We start from the raw sequence: 8,827 nt of genomic DNA, 5'->3' as shown, positions 1-8,827 counted from the left end.
ATACATACATATATATATATATATATACATACATACATATATATATATATATATATATACATATATATACATATATATATATATATATATATATATATATATATATATATATATATATATATATATATATTGGGTCGTATTATCGGGCATATAAAAAGGCTTTGCTATGACTTGGCCAGGGTTTGAACTACTGACCTCCCAGACTCAGAGCAGAAGCTCTAACCATTACACCACAGAGTTTGGTTTTTGAAATATATATCATCATCTTATCTAATAAATAAGGCTCTTTATAACCATTGACATAAATGTTTAGTAACTTTCAGGTGAGGTGGAAAGCTGAAATTTGGCATAATGCTGCAACAAAACTGTCAGAAGAATTTAATAAATTGAAATATTCAAAAATATAAGTTGGCCAGTTCAGCCTCGGTCTGCTCACTGCAGATCACATTACCAAAGCCAATAGAGCTTACACTGGAACTGGTTGCTAGGCAACGCTAACATGCACCTCTTCCACCTCTTATTTTACAATTTTTCATGAAAAATTACAACAGCTGCAAACTATTAAATAAAGAGCTCATTCTCGTCATCATTTCTTGATGTACTTGAGTTATTTAGCTCGGACGTGAGCACGATTGAAATGATCTAGTCCGGACGGTGCGCACAGGATGAAGCTGACTGCACAGTCACATTTTACAAGTCCTCAGAAGGTGTTTTATAAAATCAAATATATAAAGCTCTTTCACCAATCAGTTCATCAAAAATAGAAAGCTTATATTTATTGTCTGCATGTTGGATGCACCCAAGTAGTTGCTTGCAGTGTGCAAGCATATGCCTCACTTTATATAAATATATATATATACATTATATTATATATATATATATATATATATATATATATATATATATATATATATATATATATATATATATACTTTTTATCCAAGATTGGCACAAACTTGAAGTACCAGCCAGAACTGAGCGCCCTGAAAAAATATAATCGTATCCATATTGCGTTAGCTTTCTGCCATGTTGCTTTTGAAAGTTTGAGAGTGGCAGCGAAGGAGCAGCGCCAAATTCCACATCACCTCCGGAAATCTTGCTAACCGCTGCGTGCGGCACAGCGTGCTGACTGTTTCATGATGGGTGTGGTGAAGAGACACACAATGGGAAGAAACATCCATCTCACGACACAGACACATTAAAGCTCGAGTTTTTGGGCTTTTGAGGAAAGTTCTAGGCTGTGTGCCGAGGCCATGAGCTGAAGGCCATGGCAAGGACGTGTCAGCAACGCCTTGTACATATGTTCAGATCCATGCACAAACGAGAAAAAATGATCCACGGGTGAATTGTACTCCACATACACTCACAACTTCAAAGAGTTTGCTTAGAGGTGAGGTTACCAAGGTATAGAGATTATTAAATGGAATAAATGCATCCCCAGTACTGTTCTGGCTGGAAGAACTTTATGTTTTCCAAATCCATCTGGAGTCAATCTTATCCTTTGTCTCTCAAGGTGGCTTCTCATCACAGCCTCCTGCTGCGCCTGTCTGTGTGTGTGATCTTTCTAACAATTTGTCAGTAATGCTGGTTATTATGGTTATTATGTTCAGGTTTTATCTTCGAGTCTTAAAGCATCAAAGATGTACAAAAAGGTCCATTGTATGGTCGTCGGTGTGGAGTAGCTCAGGTAAACTGCCTTGCTGAAGTCCTTGAGCCTGCGGCCAACTGCAAGGCCCAACTCCATCTGTTTGCTATCAAGAGTGAATAGTCAACAGCAAACCCAGCACAAAGAGATATAATTGTTTCCTATTCCTCTGCACCCTCATATCCATCCCTTCTTGGCCATCAATATCCTACGTTGTCCTTCCTTCCTAGTTTTTCTGTGATCCATGAGTTATGCATCCCTTTAAAGTACAAAATAAACAGACCTGTGGGCAAGCAGGACCAAGTTTAGAGAAAGTTAATAGATGTTCCAAGTTTGAGAAAAAAATGGAAACAGGACGGAAGGCAAGGAAGAGCAGAATGGAAGATGGAACCTGCGAGAGCAGAGATCTGACCCAATCTCCTGTTGAAAGCATACCATTCATGGTGGTTAAAGACCAGTCGGGTTCTGAGGAAAGGAAGGTGCAGGTGACCCCAACAGCTGACCATGCAGAGAATTTATAATTTGTTGGAGTACTGAACATAAGCCTACATTTCAAGCCATTTGATGCACAGTGGATAGCCAGCTTAACGTCCCCTAAGAGAGAAGTGTTCCAAGACACCACCATACAGTGCCTCAAATGGAAATTTTACTCATATCTAAGACCGTTGGGAATCAAAGCAAAGACCATCGAGGTCAGAGACAAACATGGACCCTCACGACGATGCAATTGTCGGAACGGTGCACCAACAAACCCAGGACGCGTGCCGGCGGTGAATCCGACCGAGTCCCAAGCCGAACTCTCATTAAGCTGGAACACAAACACAATGACATCATCCTGAGATAAGCAACGCAGCGAAACGAGTCCAGTTGAGTTGCAGGAAGAGGTGCTGCATTGTGGAACATGGCAATTTTTAATGGACCTTCCCGTTGTTATTACGGATCTCATTATAGTGTGTACATTTTAAACAACAGCAGGTGTTGTGCGCCGGAATGCTGGCCAAATTGCAATGCCCATTTCTGCTGGAAAGGCAAAGGCAAACCACCCAATGCATTCCTTGCATGAAGATTGCTTTCAAAGCCCGTTATCTCCCCAAAACGACAATTCTAGTTCGGATCATAACCGGCTCACTTAAAATAACTTCAGAAACATATGCACAGGTGTGGTGAAAAGTGACTTAAGAGAGGTGAGTGGGTCGGTTGTAGGTGACAGAAGGGAAGGGCAGATGACGTTGGTGCGTGGGGAAGAAGAAGGGAAAGAACCGTTTGAGATGACGTTCAATTTATAAATCACAATTGGACTAACTCGTAAAGCACATAAAGAGGTACAAAGAGAATGTGCCACCTTGAAAGACAGCTGAGCAATCCGCTAGTAATAAGGCTCCAGTTGGCTGCCTGCCGTCTCATTCTCTACTCTTCTCTCTCCTCTCTCTCTCTCTCTCTCTCTCTCTCTCTCTCTCTCTCTCTCTCTCTCTCTCTCTCTCTCTCTCTCTCTCTCTCTCTCTCTCTCTCTCTCTCTCTCTCTCTCTCTCTCTCTCTCTCTGTGTCTCTGTCCCTCCCCTCTCTGCACTCAGAACCCACCCTATTCTCTCCCCCACATGCTCTCAATTTTGCTTTGTCCCTCCTTGTAATGTTCTTCAACTTTGTGACTTTTTTCTTGTTTTGCAATATCTATCTTCGTCGTTGCCAACGAGTTCAGCCACCAAGACTCACATCAACGCCGTTGCTATACAAACAGAGACTTGACGACACCTGCAACCTCTGCCAGGGCCCACGTACACGCAATCGGACACGTTATGGAAGACAGCGCGGTCCAGGGTCCATGAAAGCAAGAGTCCAGCATCGAAGATTAGAGGGATCTCTCCTCTGGGTCGCCACCGGGAGATCGAAGGGCTATTTGATGCAGAACTGAACCGGGAAGAAGAAAAACAACAACAAGAATCATCATCATCATCATCATCATCATCATCATCATCATCACCATCCCATTGCTAACACCTCCTGAATAAAATGGCTTTGTAGGTTTTAACGAACGATTTAATATAATTCCCAGAGGTAATAAGATGTCCTCCAGGTATGCACACTCACCTCGAAGCTGTCTGGCTGGGTTTGAATTCCGACCCAGCTATCTGTCATCCTGGTGTTTCACAGGCAGGGTGATTCATCGATATGCGTGGTGTCCCTCGGATGGACATTAAAACAGGACATCCCGTCTGCCACCATTCGTTGGTAAACGTTAAAAAATATCCCGCGGTGTCCTTCGAAAGGAGCAGGCGAGCTGCTATCACCGGCACCATGACCATATTCCAAATTCCTGCCCAAACCTGCAGTGGGCATTGCATCAGCGACACAGCCCTCAGCAAATGATGCTACCCCACAGCCTTACGCTGCATACTAACGAAGAAGTTTTCATTCCCAACAATACTGTTAGTCGTTCCTTTTAACGACAGATGCAAGTGATGTGGATTTTTTTAAACCCACCTTGTTGTGATCGTTGTCCTCCTGAAGGATTCTAACTGGTCGATTGTGGAATCCTATTTGACTTCAGACAGAGTTTAACGTTTGTCCGATTTGATTATAAAATCCTACAAAAAACCCTATCGACACTGATAAAACTGATGTCCACACAAGTCCTTCCTTGTGAAACAATTTATTTCCTAATTATACACCATACACTTCTCACCCTTGTACAATGAACTTAAGAATCCCCATTGATTGCAATATTATTTGGTTCTATTTCATTTATTCTTACTTTAGTTAACAGTTAGACCAACCCGATTCAATTCACTTCTACATTACATCAGAGAGTTTTATTCTAACTTGGTACTTGGTCAGTTCCAAGGAGTACGAGCTACTGAGAAACTATACTTCCTCACGTGCTCGTACTAAGAAAATGTGCCTTTCAAAACATTTTATACTTCCATGAGAGAGAGGTTGGGGGATATTCACCCAGACTGTAGACGTGTCCTTTAGACAAAAAGTCACTTCGTACATTTTCTAAGCAAAGGTTCATTTATCAGCTCGGTCACTCTACTCCAGAACAACACATTTCTTATCATTTAGGGCAAAAGTCTTTTGGCCAGATATGACAGCCAATTCAATTTGCAGCATAGAAGCTACATTTCTGAAACTCCATTTGTTACAATTTAAAATACATTAATATAAATTTTCCCCCCACACAAGTTTAGGAGCATATGGTACGTTGTCATATGTCGCTGCAGCCTCGTGGTCAGGCGACTACTGAAAAGACCATGATGAATGCTTGCGGCCATGTTTACGTTATACAGTGCACAGCAGGCCAGACGCACAGTTATGAAGTTTGTTGATTGATGCATGAATACTCAAGCACTCAAGCAAGCATCCCATTCGACGCTATTGATAAGGAACGGCTGGTTTGGCAAGTGATAGCAAGTTTATTGATGATGAAACACACCCAGAGTCTGTTCATTTACCAAGCAGCCAGCGTTTCTTTGAGTGCTTGCTTAAGCCATTTGGCAAGCACTCTACAAGCTGATTGGTCATGCAAATCACACCCCTGGAGTGACCTGCAGCCGATATACAATGCATCCCTAGTCATTTGGCTGTGTCACGTCAAGAGCTTTCTCTCACTGTAGGCCATGTTACCATTCTCTAAGATTTCAACAGGCAGTAAGTATCACTTCCGATATCACGTCAAATAATTAAATTAAATAATTAAACAACAAACTAACTAACCCGGTTTTGATTCCTACCAACCCGTTTTTGTCACCTCCTAGTTGCCATGTATGAGAGAGCAACCTTTCAGATGGCAATAATTGATGTCATGTGGGGACAACATTGCTCCAAATATCGATCAGACTCAACGTTGCCGTCCCCTTGATCAGAGGACTTGCACATCTCGATCTCACCTTCTCGCAATTCAAAACAAGTGTGGAACATTTCAGGAAATTCCAACAAACAAGTTGTTCCAAGAGAGTTATCAGAACTATGCCATATTGACTGATATAAAAACGTTGTCGACGTGTTGTTGCAGGGAAGGAACTGTTGGTTAACATTATATTTCGAATCGTTGTGTAAAGATAATAAACGACCATCCACCTCATTTAGCGCCCTTCATCGAGAGACAAAACTGCTGCCGAAAAAGCAATTTTGCAGCAAGGAATGCAATGAGTGGTTTGCCGTTGCTTTTCCCAGTGGAATCGGGCTTTGAGCCTGCAGCCAAGAGATTTCAACACGAGCAGCTCAGGTCAACAAGTTATTGGCAGCTTTGTTCATCCTTTGACCTATTTCCCATAGTAAATAGGTCAAAGGTGCAAAAATGTTGGCATTGAAGAAGTCGTGTTTAGTTTAACAATTCACTGCTTTGACTTGTTAACCAAAACCATGCCTCTTGATCATAATGACTCGATCATTGTTACATTCGGTTATATAAATGATGAGTTTTTGGAAAGAACTGCTTTGAATATTGATTCATAAACGATGTAAGAAAGACAAGTCTGAAGATGGCGATGGTTCACGAGCAATGTACACGGTAGTAGTGTCTAACTGAAACATCTGTATTCTTGAATCTGAGAACGTAATTCATTATACCCTGCCGAACACATCAGAATTTCACCATGCAAGTTTGCATATTCATATTGTGAGGTATAACCAACCAACCAACGGTTGGTCTTCGAGGGGACGCCACGGGCAAACTGGCGGGAATCGGGAAAAACATAAATGATGAAAGTTGTATTACTCGAAGAGCACTACTTGCATACCAACTTTCATTCAAAACAGTTGAAAACCCTAGGAGCTCGATTCCCAATTTATTGATTTTTTTGACATTTTCTAAGTTCGTGACCTTGTGACCTTGACCTTGGGATGGAAAAAAAAAATCGAGCTGCGTGGGGCTATGCAGATGCCATTGGGCTAACCAAATACCAAAACCCCTGCCAGATTCGACAAACCCCCTCGGAGAAGATGTAACTTGAAACCGGCTACCCCCTAAAAACACATGTTTTTTGGGCGTGGCTCCGCCCATAATGGGCGCAGCACGCCCATTCTCCAGAAAACACAACTAGATCATGATACAAACCTCGCACCCTAATTTTATCAAGATTGGATCAAAACCCACGGGGCTATGCTCGGGACAGACAGACAGACACACACCCATAATGAATATAGTGGTCACTTACTGACTCGTGAACCAATTACATGGCGTTTTAATAAACCGTTTTTTCTGACTTTTTCTCTGACTTAACTCTGGATTTCGACATAATTATTTAAGCCATGAGTTCCGATCGTAAATAAAATTGAATCGGATTTTGAATATCAGTTTTTAATAAGCATATGTGATAATCTTGCGAAGAGCCAATCACATTGCACCTAGCCTCTTCACAGCCAATCAGCAAAACAGCTAACAGGCAACAGACAGCCATCCTTGTCATATTATTCCCATCCTCGTCAAATATTTTATATATATATTTAAACTAGACGACCCATGAACCCGTTGGGTTCCCGTTGTGACAGCGGGTGATAAAAAAAATCATATCCAAAAAAAAAAAAAGATAGTTCCAGCGAACTATACCGCTGAGGTTGTTGCATTGATCAAATACTCCTGAAGAGTACTTGACTGAACCGGGAATTTATTTTTTAAATAATTTTTTTCGTTGCCCAATTTGAATGAAACTTGATACTGCACACCGCAGGAGAATGTTGAGTAAGGTGGGCCGAAAATTTTTTCGCTATCATGTACCGTTTTGGCTGTACTTCGGGAACATACGTACATATATACAAGAGGAGAGTTTTAGTAATATACACACACACACACACACACACACACACACACACACACACACACACACACACACACACACACACACACACACACACACACACACACACACACACACACACACACACACACACACACACACACACACACACAGTTCAGCCTGGCGGAGGTATGTGCTCTAATGAGTGCTGATCTAGTTTGTACACATTTTTACATAGAATACAATATCCAGAATACAAACTACCTAAAAAATTGTCACCTCATCCAAGGACAACTCCATCATTGATTGCTTGGATGTTTTTGCTGTCTTCCACTGCACTTTCTCCAAGGTCAGCTGACGCCGAGCAGCTCGAGTTCTCCTTGATCCCTGCTGTATCTGATACCTTCCACTCATCATGAACAGTGTTGTATCTTGTCCTTCTTGCTACCTTTGCCAGGGGAGAGGGTATTGCACTTGGGTCCGTTTGTTTGTCTGCCAGTTTGAACATATATGCTAATGTAGGCCACAAACGCCACCTGGTGGTAGCCAGTAGTAGATATTATATTTTTCAACAACATCCTGTATCTCTCTCGATAAAGTAAGCACATTTAGAATGTGATTACGTCTACAAAGCATGTATTAACAAGAATGTGAGCATGTCTATAAAGTGCATACTATTATAATGTGGATACTTCTAGTGTCTCGACTCGAGAACAGTGGTTCTAAACCTTTCCTCAACAGGTACAGGGAAAGGTCAGTGATAAAAGACCACAGACCGATGATTGGGAATCACGGAACTCATGTTCTTTACTGCTATACTTCACCACATCATACATCTCTAATAACTTCACACAATACATTGTGTGTATATACATATTGTTGTGGGCCAGGGGTCGGTGGGGAGAATGGCCACGAGGTGGGGAAAGCTTGCGTCATCTCCCACCAAACTCCCCGGAATTGTAGGCCGTCGCTCAGATAACTCCACGAGCCGGCGGGTCGTTTAACCGACCGTGGAACGTCAATATCTCGACCGCGTGGCGTAGGGTTATTTTGTCTAGATCCAATGTATCTAAGTAATCACGCGGCCTCGGCTACAGGGAATCCACGCCCTCGGAACGCCTGGTCGAACCTGATTCACTCTACTGGCAGCGGTAAAATTACACCTACAGACTACCACTCTGCCACCCACCTTTCTGGCTCGGATGCAGTCAAGCGGGCCTTTCCAGGACGTCCTGGCTACAATTGTCCGATTACCGGGGATAAAACCCCGCATAAACTCAGATCCAAACCATGCTGGACCAATGAAGGAAAAGACGAAAACGAACTGGGGACATTTCTACAATTGCTTATTTACAATGGAAAGACACAGGGAAGACTTAACGCGAATATGCAAGCAAGGAATATTTACAATGATCCAAAAACACTTATTCAGTTCTACTTACAAGACAGG

The 8,827-nt window shown here is 42.1% G+C and overlaps 1 protein-coding gene and 1 long non-coding RNA gene across 3 annotated transcripts in view; one reads left to right on the top strand and one right to left on the bottom strand.

Moving 5' to 3' along the window:
- The window catches only part of LOC147013161 (discoidin domain-containing receptor 2-like), an 83,776-nt gene extending 80,694 nt beyond the window's left edge, over window positions 1-3,082 (bottom strand). Inside the window, exon 1 of the mRNA XM_085854778.1 lies at window positions 2,988-3,082. The gene's annotated coding sequence lies outside the window, so the exon portion shown is untranslated. The remainder of the gene's footprint in view (window positions 1-2,987) is intronic.
- LOC147013160 (uncharacterized) overlaps window positions 1-8,827 on the top strand; it is a 27,629-nt gene extending 18,802 nt beyond the window's left edge. For both annotated transcript variants that reach the window (XR_015051214.1, XR_015051215.1), the window contains one exon: window positions 7,727-8,827. This is a non-coding gene — a long non-coding RNA (uncharacterized LOC147013160). The remainder of the gene's footprint in view (window positions 1-7,726) is intronic.

Source organism: Eptatretus burgeri, chromosome 14, assembly GCF_056783735.1.
Source record: "Eptatretus burgeri isolate ZD-2024b chromosome 14, Ebu_testis_v1, whole genome shotgun sequence".
NCBI lineage: Eukaryota > Metazoa > Chordata > Myxini > Myxiniformes > Myxinidae > Eptatretus > Eptatretus burgeri.
This window is presented reverse-complemented; position numbering and strand designations above follow the sequence as displayed.